A 15,857-nucleotide genomic window follows, 5' to 3' on the forward strand; every position below is an offset into this window, starting at 1 on the left:
CCTTGCAACCTCGAGAGAACAAAGCTAAGCAGTAAAACACCTGGGCCTAAGATAACATCACATTCCATTCCTCAAGGTCAGCCTCCCTGTGTACTTTCAACTAAGACTCCCTCCCAAGAGAAAGGAGCTGAGGCAGAAACTTTAAACTTTTATGCTGCTCCAAAGCTTATTTCTGCATTACAGGACTATGCTGATATACTTCCCTTATCAGATACAACAAAGTCCTTGCTCGAGGTAGCCGACGGTTTGGCTGAACTGAGTAAACAAAGTCAAGCTGCTTCTCTCTCCATAGCTGGGAACTCTCCTGCTAACCATTTATCTGCTGACGTTCCTATCGATGTGGACACGTTGAAATTGGCATACATGGCTTTACAAGATAATGGCCAAATTGAGGAAGACCATTGGGCAGGCTTGGCAAATGACCCCCATTTTTGCGCAATGTTTTCCTTGCTGGATTCTAAACAGCACTCTTCTCCTGTTAAAGCTCTAAAAAAGACTGGTGCTAGGCCTCTCCCGGATGACAACGATAATGGTCCCTCATTCCCAACTATTAAGGATGTTACCGTTAACTCTGTTGATACTGCAATTGCCCCATCTTCCCCTTCTCCCGCTACCCTAAGAATTACAGAAGACCCTATTACTCTCTCATCTGATGATGACACAAGTCTGATTTGCATTCCAACTATTCCAACTCCTCAAGATGACCCTATCTCCACTTGCAGATTATCTGCACCAACCAATATCCCCAACTGCTCTTTGCTGCCAGAACCCCTGGCCACTGATGCCACACTATGTGAACCTGAGATTAACTCTACCCCCATGGCTACCCAGATTCCAACTGATTGACTTTTGGCTGGGCCGGAACAGATATCGATCTTAGCCTGGAATATCGGTGGTTGGAACAGCAAATGTCGTGACCCGGACTTTTTAACTTTTGTTTCCCACTTTGACATTTTGATGATCCAAGAAACTTGGTTAACAGGAGATCTTTTTCTCCCCGGTTATACACCTTTTCTACTAGCTGCCAAGGCTGAGGGGGCGGGGCAGACCGAAGGGTGGTCTTGCGGTCCTTGTATCTACATCTCTGCAATGCAAATTGACTTACCTTGGCTCCCTTAACCCATATGCATTAGCTGTTCTACTCACTTCTGGGGTTTTTAATTTAGTGCTGATAAATATCTATATCCCACCTTTAGGTTCACACACTCTTGTTAGGGGGATCTGGCTAAATTTAGAAACATTCATTTCTGATATCCAGATTTCACAGCATAATTTACATTATGTACTGGCGGGAGACTTCAGTGCTCGCATTGGCCTGGATGATGGTGCTCTTTATGCCAAATTTCATTGTTACCCTCCAACTGTGGAACCTCCATTCCCTTTACTCGTTAGACGCTGTAAAGACTCTAGAGCTAATGCTTCTGGTTTAAATTTACTTCAGTCATTTAATAATTTGGATTTGCACTGTCTTAATGGAGCGGTTCCCACTGATTTTCCCACAGAGTTTACACACTGGGCGGGAGCTAGACCTTCCTTAATTGACTATGTGGCTATTTCTCGTGGTTTGGCCTCAGCTGTTAGGAATTTTCAAGTTGTTAATCAACCAGAGAGCGATCATTTCCCCCTGCTTCTGAAAATTGGTTGGAAAGGCCTTGCTAGGAAAGACTGCGGACAATACCTTTGCAGGAATGATGGACCTATACTCCAGCGAGTGAGATGGTCTCCTTTCCTGCTTAATCAAGTAAATTTGTTCCTAAATTCTCAGGATGCCATCTCTCTGCGAGATGCCCTAATTGGGAGAGGACCACAGATTTCCTCTCCAGCTATCTTAGATCTTTATGATAGCCTAATTAGTCTTCTTTCACCCATGCTCACCAAGTCCTGTCCACCAGCTAGTCAGCATCATAGAACCCCCTCCCACTCATGGTTTGATTCCAAGTGTTGTGCTGCTAAGAGGGCCCTCATTCAGGCCTTTAAATCCCATGTTGTGTCACGCCCTCGATCTCAGACAGCGAGGAGGAAGGGGAAGCTGTCAACTTTCCAGCCGATGCAGGAGTGTCTGAGGGGCAGAGCCCGGCTGTCAGTGTTCATGAAACAGCTGTGGTAGATCCAGCTAATGATTCAGAGCAGGCACAGCAGCCTGAGACAGCAGAAATCGTGAAGGACCAATCCAAAGAGGAGCTATGCAATCAACCTCCACTGACTCCACAACAGTGGCGTGTCACGAGACGCAGGACTCAGTTAGAGACTATTAGGAGGAGCAAACACCTCTTGCAGAGGGCTGATAAGCCTTGAATTCCTGCCAGCTGGGAGCTCTCGGCTTGCACTATAAATTACATCACCAGCTTTCTACTCACTACTGAAAAGCAACATTTGTCAACCTCTGTGTCGACAGCGTGCAGCCAAGTCTGGTCAAGACGAACTTTCCAAGCCGTATCCTGTTGTAGCAGCTCTGTTTTGTCCCGTGATCTTCCCTGGCAGTTGGCCAGACCCTGACATACTGAAGGTGCCTCTGTATTCAGCTTGCAGGACTTACTTAATCTGAGGCATCAATACAAGAAATTGCTGAAATTTAAGAAATTTCAATCTACTAAAGAAAAATGGTCTGAACTAACTGATGTGGCTAAATCAAGGAATCAAACAAGGTTCTGGCGACTGATTTCTTCTTCTCACGTGAGAGCTCCCTCCTCACCGACCTTTATTGTCTCCGCGGAGTTATGGGAGCGTCATTTCCATAAACTCTACAGTCAAACTGATTCCACAGAAGCTAAGTTAGAATTAAATACTTCTGACCTTTCCCATTGGAACCCAGTTACCAGAAATTGAGGCCCTTGTCAAACAAACTAAACCCGGTAAAGCTCCCGGGATCGACCACATCATTATTGAGATTATACGCTCTAACTTAGAATGGTGGGCCCCTGTTCTTGCTTCATTATTCTCATTTATCGATAATACTGCCAAAATTCCTCAGGATTGGGGGGTTGCTTTAATTATCCCTATTTATAAAAAAGGAAGTAGACAAGATCCCGCAAATTACCGCCCAATTAGCCTTTTGAGCATTATTTCTAAATTATATGCAAAACATCTCCTGACAAAACTGGCTGACTGGATTGATGCCTATAACATCCCGGCTCCTGAACAAGCCGGATTTTGCGAAGGCCGATCAACCATTGAGCAGGCTTTTATACTCCAACACCTGGCTGAGAAATATACTTGCAAACCTGGCTCTGCCCTCTATGCGGCATTCATTGACTTAAAATCTGCTTTTGATTCCATCTCTAGGGGCCGCCTTTGGGCTAAGTTGAGGGATTTATCCATAGATAAGCGTCTCCTATTATTAATTTATAAGCTACATGAAAATACGTCCCTAAGAGTTCGATGCAGTGCACGGGGGTCACTTATCTGCTGAAATCCCCATACATAGAGGAGTCAGACAGGGGTGTATTTTAGCCCCTCTCTTGTTTAACATCTATATTAACTCCATAGTAACCCATATGAATGCTCCTTCTATTCATCCGCCCAAACTGGCTCATAAACATATATCAATTTTGCTGTATGCCGATGACATGGTTCTCCTGTCACTGACTCCAGTCGGCCTAAGGCGGGCGCTTGCATCACTCAGCTCTTTTTGTGCAGAGGAGGCCATTGAGGTAAACTACCAGAAAACTAAAGTACTGGTATTTGCCAAACGCCCCAAGCCCCATGCATGGAAAATAAATGGCCAATTAATTGAATAAGTTAAAATATTTAAATAGCTTAGCATAGTCTTCCATGCTTCGGGAGGCTGCCAGGCCCACCTGAACTATGCCATACAGAAAGCCCAGCATTCGGCCAACTCAATTAGATCTTTTTATTTCACGAAGGGCGCTGCATATATACCTGCTGCCATTAAACTCTTTGCAGCTAAAGTACATCCACAGCTTATGTATGGTGCACAATTGGGCCCTTTCTGCAATTTTTCACCTCTGGAGGCCATACAGACAAAATTTCTTAGATCCATTTTCCAGGTCCCAAATAGTATCTCAAATGCCGCTATTAGACGGGAGGCAGGCCTCTATACTTTGGAATCGGTTTATTGGAAATGTATTTTCCTATTCTGGTTAAAATTGAAGTTCTCACAAGCGGGATTAGTCCCTCTCACTATGACCAACTCCTTTGATTCGAGATGGAAACAGTCGCTCAAAATAAAATCTCAACTTTATGGGATCCCACTTGAAGAACTTGCTAGGATGGGCTTTACCACAGCTATGAAGGTTATTAAACAGCGAATAATTGATACTGACCTACAGGTTGAAGCCTCCAAAATACCTAGAGGTTTTTATATAGGTAACCAGCTCTACAATCTTAAGCCTGCTGACTACCTAAGTAACATAACATTTCCTGAATTTAGGCATGCCTTGACCCTTGCACGTCTTAATGTTCTTCCAAGATCTGTTCTTAAGGGAAGGTTCATGGGGACTCCTTACGTTTTGAGCCTCTGCCCTTGTGGCTCAGGTGCTATTGAGTTTACTGCACATTTTATTCTTTACTGTTTAGTAAAGATGCCCGTTTAGATTTTATTTCACCCTTGTTGAAGTCTTTTCCTGGCCGTTGAGATGACTTTTAACTTGATTTATTACTGTCTAAATTTGATAGTATGAGTACTAATTCTGTGGCCAAGTTTTGTTACATTGCATGCAAGCTGCGTATTGCCATTTTATGATCTCTCTCTCTCTCGATCTCTCTCTCTCTCGTGTTCTGGTCATTGATCGAAATAAAAGCTGATTTCTGATTTCTGATTGCTGGCTAAGCTCTTTTGATGATGTGTCTGCACTAGAGGAATTCCCTCCTTCCACCCCCCCTTCCTTCTCCTGAGTTAATAACCAAATCTGGGAGGCTTGTAAAAAGAAAAGAACAGAGAAAAATCTTTTAATCAGTTGCTACAGACTAGTTCGTCTGAGGTTTTGACTTTCTAGATACACTCAAAAACACCTAACTTAGATTACAAGGATGTTTCAAAATGCCCAGATCTTTTTTAGGCAGCACACATGGAAATCTTAGTTACTCATTACAAGGAACAGATATTTAGAATTGCAAAGTAGGAGTGTGCCTGGACCGGTTCGGAGGCCATGCTGGAGGCCTCCGAACCAGTCCGGTTCCGAGCCGGTCTGGCGGCTCGGCACGGAGGGGGGTTTTAGCTTTAAGGGTGGGGGGGGTAGTACTCCCCCCCCCGCCACTCTTCCCCCTCTGGCGCTGTAGTTTTTGTAAAAGTTTCTGGGGCAGCAGCGTTCCTCCCTGCCGCCCATGGCCCCATCGTTAGCCCTCCAGTGCTCCAGTAGGCTACACGCATGCGCCCATTCTGGCGCGTGTGCGCACTTGTTGCTGCCGCGCGTGCGCTCCGTACGCGTCACACGTCACACAGCGCTGGAGGGGGAAGAGCGGCGGGGGGGAGTACTACCCCCCCACCATTAAAGCTGCAAAAAAAAACCCGTGCCGATCCAGACCGGTTCGGAGGGATGCACATCCCTATTGCAAAGCACACACAGAAAGCAAAATAACTCCTAACACAAAGTCTGACTAAACATACTTTCCCCTACACTAGATTCCGAAGCCTCAAAAAGGTTGGCTTCATTCTCCCTTGAAAACTCACCAAACATCCTGGCAAGATCAAGTCCCTGCAAATCTCTCATCCTAAGAGATTGTCCTGCAGCATTCACCATGCAGGGGGGATTACTGGACCCAGCTCTGCTTTTGGAAGCTCAGGTGGAGGTGGTGGCCAGAGGTACCTTTGCACGACTTCGGCTAGTGCGCCAGCTGCGTCCCTTTCTTGAGAAGGCAGATCTGGCCACAGTTACCCATGCCTTAGTCATGTCGCGGCTGGATTACTGTAACTCGCTTTACATGGGACTGCCCTTGAAGAATATCTGGAAACTGCAGCTAGTGCAGCTAGCTGCTACTGCAGCTAGGGTTTTCTCTGGAGCTGCCCGGTGGGAGCACATCACACCCATTTTGAAAGAGCTGCACTGTCTACCAGTTTGTTTCCAGTCCAATTCAAGGTGCTGGTTTTGACCTTTAAAGCCCTTAACGGTTTGGACCCAGGATACCTGAGGGACCGCCTGCTCCCAAGGGTTGCTGCTGGCTTGACGAGGTCATCTGAGGGGGCTCTGCTCCGGGTGCTGACAATGAGGGAGGCTCGGTTGTCGTGCACATGGGATAGGGCCTTCTCTGTTGCTGCCCCCAGACTCTGGAATGCTCCTCGGTCTCCATCACAGCTTTTAGAAAAAGTGTAAAATCTTGGCTTTTTGCCCAGGCATTTATTTGATTCTCTGCTGCTGCTGCTCTTTATATTCTGTATTGCTTTTATGCTTTTGTTTTAAATTTTTGATCAGATTTGTTTAATATATTTTTTTCACATAATATTTTAATTGTGTCTTTTTTACCATCTTGTGTTTAAATTTTTTGCTGTAAACCGTCTTGGGATTGCTTTAATGAATGGCGGTATATAAATTTAACAATAAATAAAATAAATAAATAAACATCTATAGCATTTTCAAAAGCACAGTATTCAGTCAGCTTTTTGAGGTCAGCTGTATATTCAGATATAGATTACCTTCCTTCCTCCTCTCATGGAATTCGAAATGTTCCACAATGATACTTGGCTTGGGTGTATAAATAATCAGACAAAATCTTCTGCAACTCTGCTAAACTTTTATCCCCTGGCTGTTGTAGCTGCAATGATCTTCTTAACAGGGAGTAAGTTTTACTGAGAAAGATTGCTTTTTGCTTATCCCCATCTGCGATATCCCCATCTGTGATATTATTAGCCAGGAAATAGTGGCCTAGTAGTCTCTCCACATAATGCTGTCGGGGACTTTCCAGATGGCACCTTGAAATTGCTTTGCTACATATAGGCTTGCTGTCAGTTCGTATGATCTGGGTTTTGACCCTGTCTTGCATAGGATGCCCTTCACACAGCCACAGCCTGTTTCGGATCTTATATGGAAGTTTCAGGCTTAACACGTTATAAGCGCGTCATGAATTTTCTGAGTTTTGAGAACAGTTTGCACTTTGTAGGCTTCCTGAGATTACTCAGAAGTAAATGATTCAATGGACTTCCTCCTAAGTGAGAGCGCCTAGGATTGCAGCTGTAGAAGTGTGGCTTGCTGTTAGACGTTTGTGTGTGTGTCAATCGCCAATTTTTGTTTTGTTTTTGTTTTTTGCAGGAGTCCTCTGCCCTTGTGCAAATTCACTGTGGGGCGGGGGGGGGACAGGAAGGGAAGGGAAGCTGTCAGTCACCCGCTGCCTCCTCTGCTCCTTCAGAGAAGTGCCCTGAGTGCAGATCCAGGGTTGGAAAGGTTGCTTCCTCTCCTCCTCCTTTCTCTCTCCCCCCTCAAAATGCCGAAGGAAGTGGTGTAAAATCCGATAGGGATAACTCTAACCAGCTTCAAAACATTAGGGCTAGTCATTGGATTTTATACCACTTCCTCCCCAGCAATCTGGAAAGCACCCTGTCCCCTGTTTCACAATCAAATTCTTCAACTTTCTCATAGGATTACATGCTTCCTTTTTGTTGTTGTTAATTTTCCTTGTTGCCACTGTTAAATTCTTGTTCTTGTGAGTAGGCAGTCTACTCACTGTTTGTAGGCCCGCAAAATGGCAGGCTGTTGAAGAGGAAACAAAAACAGACTGATTAGGAAAATGAAAGTAATTACAAGAAGAAGCTAACAGATAGAGAGGGTATTCTCACGGTCACTGGAAAGCGGGAGCTTAGCCCGCTTTTCAGTCAGCGTGAGACCAGCGGGCTCGCAGGCAAGCCCGGTGGTTCCTTGGCAGCTAGCCCGCCAAAGTAGCCCTCCCCTTAGCCCAGGTTAGTGGAGTAACCCAAGCTTCCTGATTGTGTATTGCCACGGCACGGCTCCATGCTACAGCAACTCATGAGGAGACTCCCTGCCGGGATGCGCTCGCGCAGGGCATCCTGGAACTTCTGGGGGCCGTGCAGCACCCCGATCCCCGCAGCCCCCACTGGTTCTGTGACGGAGCTGGCAATCGTGTGGGCAGCTGATTCGGCCACCCAGGCTGCTGCCTTGATCATCTGCGGTGAGAGCAGGCCAAGCCCGCTCTCCCCGCAGAACCCCCTCCGGCAGGTCTCACTGATTGTGAGACTCGCCTCAGAGTTTTGGGGGGCGGGGTAAAGGAAAAAAAAACCCTTTCAGTCTCATTACATTACTATACATACCCTGGCCACATCATCTGCAGCCTGAAACAGGCTAGGGATGCCCAGCCCAGTTATCTGGTGGGCCACTGTACGAAACAGGATGCTGGACTAGATGGGCCTTGGGCCTGATCCAGCAGGGCTGTTCTTATGTTCTTATGTTCTAGGCTGTGCATGAGAACCACTGGGATCAGGTCCGATCCTGGCGGGCCAGGGCCACCCACCCTCATTGTGAAACCTGCCTCCTAAATGAGGTTAAGGGAGCGAGTGCTCTCTTAAGCCCCTTTTTTGTTATCGTGTGCAGTGCTGGCTGCTTTTAGCCCGTGCTAGAGCAGTGACAGGTGCTTGCCCACCACTGTGGGAACCCCCACAATGCACCAGGCACTCGTTAAGTGCATTATGGGATTTTGGGGGACTGGGACACATTGTCCCAGCCCCTGACCCTTCGCACTGCCTGGGGCAGCAAAGGATCATCTGGGCATGCCCAGCAATGGAGGAGCGGTCATCTGCAGGGATAGTAAGTTTAAGCAGCCTTCTGTGCCACCCACCTGTACCCCTCTCACTCAATTGTGAGAATGGGCTCAGAGTTAAGCACATTGATTTGAGATGGTTTAAACATTCTTAACTCTTATTTATGGCCCATAAAGTTCCTTTTCTTTTACAATATGGTGCATGTTAGTAGATACCAGTGACTGAGAGAGAACTTTGAATTCACATCTTCTTGATTCAAGTTCAACTCTCTAGCCTCTTCCCCACATTGATGAGTGATTATTTGGGGAGGCACAAGATAGAAACACATCTCTCTCTCTCTCGATTCAGCCAAGAGAAAAAGCACAGGTAGATAGACTCTATATTCTCCTGTTATCTCAGTCAGTAGTACATACGTGGCTGTGTTTCTCGTGAACAGATGGATCTTGTGGGGAACAAAAGCAGCAGTTCCCTCTTGTTGCAGGATTCTCATCTTTGAGTGTCTTAAAGCAAAGCAAGGTTTTTCTGATTCGTAGTGGTCACACCCTATACCTGGGATGAGTGTGAATGGTGCCAGTTGCATCTAGGGACTTCAGATGTTATCTCTTGACTTGAAGAGGGCTGCTACATTAAAAAAAACCCTCCAGAATCTTCTGCATTCCAGTCATAAACTCCCCCCCCCCTTTGAAGTAAGCCCCACTAGGTTGGGGTGCATAGGACTGCGACCTTAGGGTGGTTGCAGCACATAAGTGTAATTGATTAGCATCCACAGTGGCAACCATGGAAAGACGTCTTGTGGTTTCAGCAGTCTGTAAAGCTGCACTGCCACTAGAGAAATCACCAAAATGTATGTTGTGCAAATAATTCCCTATTTGCATATATATGGGCTTGTGCAAAAAGCTGTGCAAGAGGTTGTGTAAGGAGTTCCCTATTTGCCTATATTTCGCTTGTGCAACTATTGTAACATGTTGTGCTAGCTAAAAAACTAATTTGGAACAGAAGTTAATTTTGTTTTATTTTTTGCACAAAAACTGTGCATTGCATCCTTATGCAGGTACAACAGAATTTACACTAGCACAAGACTAGACTAGATGCTGCCCATTGTGTTGACAAAGAAAGTTTTTTTCTCTGTTGGTGGTTTAAGGTTTGCTGCCTCTCGCTAATTTAAATATGCAAGCTTTCCGGCTTCAGAGATGGACATAAGGACATAAGAACAGCCCTCCAAGGCCCATCTAGTCCAGCATCCTGTTTCACACAGTAGCCCACCAGATGCCACTGGAAGCTTATAGGCAGGAGCTGAGGGCATGCCCTCTCTCATGCTGATACTCCCCTGCAACAGGTACTCAGAGGCATCTTGCCTTTGAGGCTGGAGGTGGCCCATAGCCCTCCGACTAGTAGCCACTGATAAACCTCTGCTCCATGAAGTTATCCAAACCCCTCTTAAATCCATCCAGGTTGTTGGCTGTCATCACATCTTGTGGCAGAGAATTCCACAAGTTGATTATGCCTTGTGTGAAAAAGTACCTCCGTTTGCTGGCCCTAAATTTCCTGGCAATCAATTTCATGGGATAACCCCTGGTTCTAGTGTTATGTGAGAAGGAGAAGAATTTCTCTCTATCCATTTTCTCCACACCATGCATGATTTTATAGACCTCTTTGATGTCTCCCCTGCAGTCGTCTTTTTTCTAAACTAAATAGCCCCAGGTGTTGTAGCCTTGCCTCATAAGAAAGGTGCTCCATCTTGGCTGCCGTCTTTTGCACCTTTTCCAGTTCTACAATGTCCTTTTTTAGATGTGGTAACCAGAATTGTACAGTACGCAGTACTCCAGGTGTGGCCTCGCCATAGTTTTGTATAAGGGCATTATAATATTGACACTTTTATTTTCAATCCCCTTCCTAATGCATCAGGCAGTATTCATTAGGGGCATCTTTAGAAAGTAGTTAGGGAAACTGCACTTGTTAAATGTCTGCCTGAATGCATCCCTCCCCAACCCAATGTCCAACTGAAAGACCAGGGTAAGGTGTGGGTGCATGGAATCTCATTTCTAAAGTCTTCATAATATACCAGACTGTACAAAGTTTTACACTGTATATGGTGCGGAAGTTAAGATGGGCACCTTAACTTGCAATTTTCATTCTTTTTAGTGAAAATGTAAAGCATCTTAACTCTCATCTTAAACCAAAAGTTTTTGGATTACTGAATTTCCAGGTGTTTAAAAAAGGGAAATCTGATTAGACACTATGGGGAAGAGCTTACCCAAACCACAAGGTAGACTTCCTGATGTTGAATACCACAAACTTTGTAAAACCAACTAAAATAGTCACACTCCCACCCCCTAATCCTGAAAAAACACAAATGAAATTAATGGATTCAGTAATAGTGACAGTGTGATCCTTCCTCATGATTATTCAGCAATGAATGACACAAGAAGAAGCAGGTAATTTGTGTTCACTTTAAATCTGTACTTCATGCTCTCTTTTTCTAAACACACACACACAAACAAGAATGCATTAAAAATAACAAATGCTTTAAGAACCATGTCCAAAACTACAGATTCTCTTCCCAGAAATTTCCCATAAACCTCACAGTTCTTCTGCTTGATTTGATTTCCTTCAGGATGATGTCAACAGCAAAATAGTGGTAGTCCTTACACCAATCGGACTGAAATATGGTAGTAGGCCTTTACCCTCTGAATTGCACCCTTTTACCATATATCTGCTTTATGATCCCCCTAGAGAACAAAAGCTCCACAATTTTGAAAGCCCCAACTCTTTTAAGGGATGGAAACCTATATCTTCTTCTTTTTCTCCTTCCTTCACAGGACTTGAGCAGCAGCCCTCCTGCGACCTTTCCAGGTCCTGTTCTTTGGCTACAGTATAGCTCTGAGGAGCTGATATGAGCTCTTCTGACCGTGGCTCTTCTTCCTCTTTTAATAAAGTTCTGGCATGTTTTAATGATACTTATTTGTGTCTGTCTCTTTGCCTTCTGTCCTGAAAGTAGTATATTTTGAAATCTGTACACAAGTGACGTAGCCTCTGAGTACAGACAGAGTAGATTTCTTCCCTTTAAGCCTCAGGACTCCACTTGATGGTTGATGGCTGATAGGATAATGGCTTACTCAAAGTAGCCTCATTGAAATTAAAAGGACATTAGGCATTCCTTAATACCCGTGTTTCCCCAAAAATAAGACAGTGTCTTATATTAATTTTAGCCCCCAAAAATGCACTAGGGCAATTAGCGGTACATCAGAAATTACTGCTAGGTCTTACTTTCAGGGAAACAGGGTATGTTCTTTTAATTTCAGTAGGATTACTTTGAGTTATGTTTCTCATTATGTCAGGCACTATCTCTTTCTTGCTGTATTTTCTACAAAGCTGGAGAGAAGGGATTATTGGATTTTTGTTTTAAATACACTAACAGATTTTATGCCATGTGGGATGCTTTGGCTAATGTCAGATCCTTTGAGAACAATCTGTGTGCTGGGTGGGGTGGTCATAGGTTTACCTCAAGGGATTTTAACATTGTTTTTCACTCACGTTTTTTAAAAAAAAACCTTTCCATTATTCTCCCCTGCCCCAAGACAATTTTCCAGGTATTGTTTAACTGTTCCTTCATTATATGGAAGCAGGCCCCACTTAGGGATGTGCATGGAACAAGTTTGGAGGCCCTTCATGGGCCTCCAAACCAGTTTGAATTGTGGGAAGTTCCACCGGTTCGAAGGCAGGGTGCATCTTTAAAAGCGGGGGAGGGTGCACTTACCCCTCCTTCCGCTTCCCCTCACCAGCGTTGTTTTCTTAAAGGTCATTGGGGTGGCAACATACCTCCCTGCCACCCCGTTGCCCGCTTTACCATGTGAAGTATCCGATGCACCTGCATACACCAGGCACAGCCACACACATGTCATGAGCGGCACGTGCACGGCGGGTGCGTGCGCGCGACGGGTGTGACATGTGCATGCCTGTGCCCACGACACACAGGTGCCTCAGAGACTTCCAGTTACTTATAGTAAAGGAGGCAACGGGGCAGCAGGGAGGTACGCTGCCACCCTGATGGACTTTAAGAAAATGGAGCACCGGCAGGGGGAAAGCGGAAGGAGGGGTAAGTGCACCCTCCCCCACCCTTAAAGATGCACCCCCCACTTTTGAACCACCCCTGCCTGATTCTGTACACATTCCTAGTCCCACTGCATTTAATGGATTTTATTTCCTTCTAGGTGTGAACACAGAATTGCAGGTTCATTTATCAAAATGCTACTGAAAATGGCGTGTGTACTACAGCCCAGCATCCTCTTTCTCACAGTGCTCAGCTACATGCTTCCAGAAAGCTCCAAGGAAGTGCAGCAAGGAAATCCGAGAAACCATTCCCACCCACAGCCAGCAAACTATCATTGTGGTATAGATTGCCCTTGAACGTGGAGGTTCTACATGAGAGCCAAACCACCTGTGAATGTGGAGGCTTCATTATTTCAGTCAAGTGAAGCTTCCATATTTACTGGCAGTTTGGCTCTGCTGAAAAGCCTCCATGTTCAAGAGCATTCTACACCAGGATGGTTTCTTGATGTGGCATAGGAAAGGTTTTTAGGATTTCCTTGAGGTTCCTTCTTCAGAACTTCCTAGCGTGGGGTCCTTGGTCCAAATACTATACACTTTTACTCAGAAGTAAGCCCCAAAGAAATGAATGAGGTTCCCCCCTCAGAAGGGTCAGCCCCTTCTATGCTTTGCTGAGGGGCTGGGAGGAAGGGGACAGGGGAGAGAACCCACATTCATGCCTAGGATTTCTGCTGGTCCTGATTCCTATGTGTGTTTTCCCAGAAGTAAGCTCCGGTGGAATGAATGGACTTACTTTCTAGCAATTTATTCCAAGCTTTGCTGAGGGCCTCTGCTTTCCCCTTTTGATGGGGGTGAGAGGAGGGGGCAGAGGGGAAAAACAAATGCCCATGAACGGAAAGTGCCAGAGTGCTCCTAGACTGTCCTTATCAGGCAACTATGTTCAGAACCAAGAAGTCACTCACTAGAAATTGCCAGGACTTGACCCTCTCAACTTTGGCTTCAGAATTCTCAGATGGCAGATTCAGTTACGCTCTTAGATAAATTTCCCTTAGTTATTTTCCCTGTTATTATAGGGATTTCGAACAGTAATGACTCAAAAATCACTAGACTGATGTTTTTCAAACCAGTAAAAGGCACCAATCCTGTATTGTCCTGAATTTTGGGGACTGCAAACAAGACATCTAACATTTAAAAATATACATTATCAGTGGTAGGGTTGCGAAGATTATGTTCTTCGAATACGGGACACAAGTACAGGGGGGAGTCTTTGGGGTGGGGCTGTGAATGGCTAGCGAAGGAGAAAACGAGATGCCTGTGTGGGGAGGCCATGCAACGAGGGCCATGCAAAGGAAGGGAATGACTTCCTTACTGCCCTGAGAAATGGCAAGGAAGAGACCCCTCCACCGCCTCCCCCTGCTCTGGGGGTAGCAGCCAGTATAAGGAAGCACAGCCACCACGTGGAACTGGGAAGCGCCTTACCCGCACCGCCTCCTCCTCTCTCCCACCAAAATGCCACATGTCTGTGGCATCATGTGTCCAGCTGTTCCTGCTGCTGGGGCTTTTGGCAGCTTTATGGTAATTGTGGCTCTCCACTGGCCTTCAAGTTCTGGGTAGCATGCGAGCTGAGAAGGGAGTCTGGAAGGGAGTGGGGAGATTTTGCTTTTCCACCTCGCCTGGTGAAATGGAGAGCGGAGTCCACTCAAGATGCCCTTGGGCAGAGCAGGGCAAGGCAGAGCCCAGCGGAAAGGACAAGGGGGGGGCCTGGATGAGGTCTGCCTGTATTTTGCCAAGAGAGAGAATGGAAACAAGAACAAACAAGGAAACACGGAAGAGACCTGCTGCCCGCCTGCCTGGCCGCTCACCCATCCGTGAGCACGACTATAGCCGAAAAGGAACAGGCGGGGCCTGGCCTGTATCCTGCCATGGCTGTGCAGCCCCACCTTTATTCCTGTCTCCCCCTTGGTTCACCTCCTTGCCTGTCTGTGCCACCGCGTGGCCCCGCCTTTATTCCCTGCCTCTCCTCAGCTTGCCTCCAGTCCTTGCCCGCCTGTGCCACCACTGCTTCACCTCCTGGGGTGCAATCTCCACTTGGCAGAGCAACAGCAGAGCCAAAATACAGGGGACCGTATTTCCTCATAGGATGACCATCTCCTCCCCAAAATACGGGACGTCCCAGGTAATCCAGGACTGTTGGCAACCCTAATCGGTGGTGAAGAAACATTGCCAACACTTGGAAACCTCTTTTTAGGAGTTAGAAATTTAAACAGCTGTATCTCGGCCATTTTGCATTGGATTTGCACCAGATTTGGAGACAGGGGCATATCTAGGGGTAGGGCAGGCAGGGCACGTGCCCTGGCCGCCACTTGAAGGGGGGCGCCATTTTGTAAAATCAATTTTTTTAAAAAAAAAATTGGCTGCCAAAAACAAAATGGCCACAGTGCATGCTCAAATGGCCTCTGTGAGGCCCTAGGTCATGCCAGGCCTTGCAGAGGCCATTTGAGCATGTGCGGTGGCCATTTTGTTTTCAGTGGCCATTTTTTTAAAAAAAGATTTTTTTAAATGGCCACTGCACATGCTCAAATGGTTCCTGCAAGGCCCTAGAGGACAGTGGGGGGAGAAGGAAACTTTGCAAACCCCCCAGCCTTTAGGAAGCCCCCCGAAGGGGCTACAGGTAAAAAACTAATAATATATAATATAAGTCACTGTACACATATTCAGATTGGCACTATGCACAGAGAATCAGGGCTTGTGAATACTGAGCTGATGCTTATGAGCTAGGATTGTATTCATTTGCTCTTACTTTGCTTCTTGTGATAAGTGAGTTAAATGTGATGTCTTGCTAATATGGCTATTAATGGTGAATTTGTCTTTGAATCAGTGTGAAATCCTTAATATTAAGGCCCACTGGGAGTTTCTTGCTCTCTTTCTCTCATTTTAACTGTCTTTCTGAAATACTAGAATCTATTCCAAGCAGTGACACAGTTTACTCTATATATCCTTTAATTATTTACAGAGTATCTGGGAAAAGTCAAATTTTCTATTTATTTTTAAAACGTATGTAATGGTGATGCTAAAATACATAGTAGAGAATTAGACAGGCACTTCTGTTTAGTTTTCCAAGTACACCTCCACATAGTATTTGGGTATT

Source organism: Hemicordylus capensis, chromosome 4 (assembly GCF_027244095.1).
Source record: "Hemicordylus capensis ecotype Gifberg chromosome 4, rHemCap1.1.pri, whole genome shotgun sequence".
NCBI lineage: Eukaryota > Metazoa > Chordata > Lepidosauria > Squamata > Cordylidae > Hemicordylus > Hemicordylus capensis.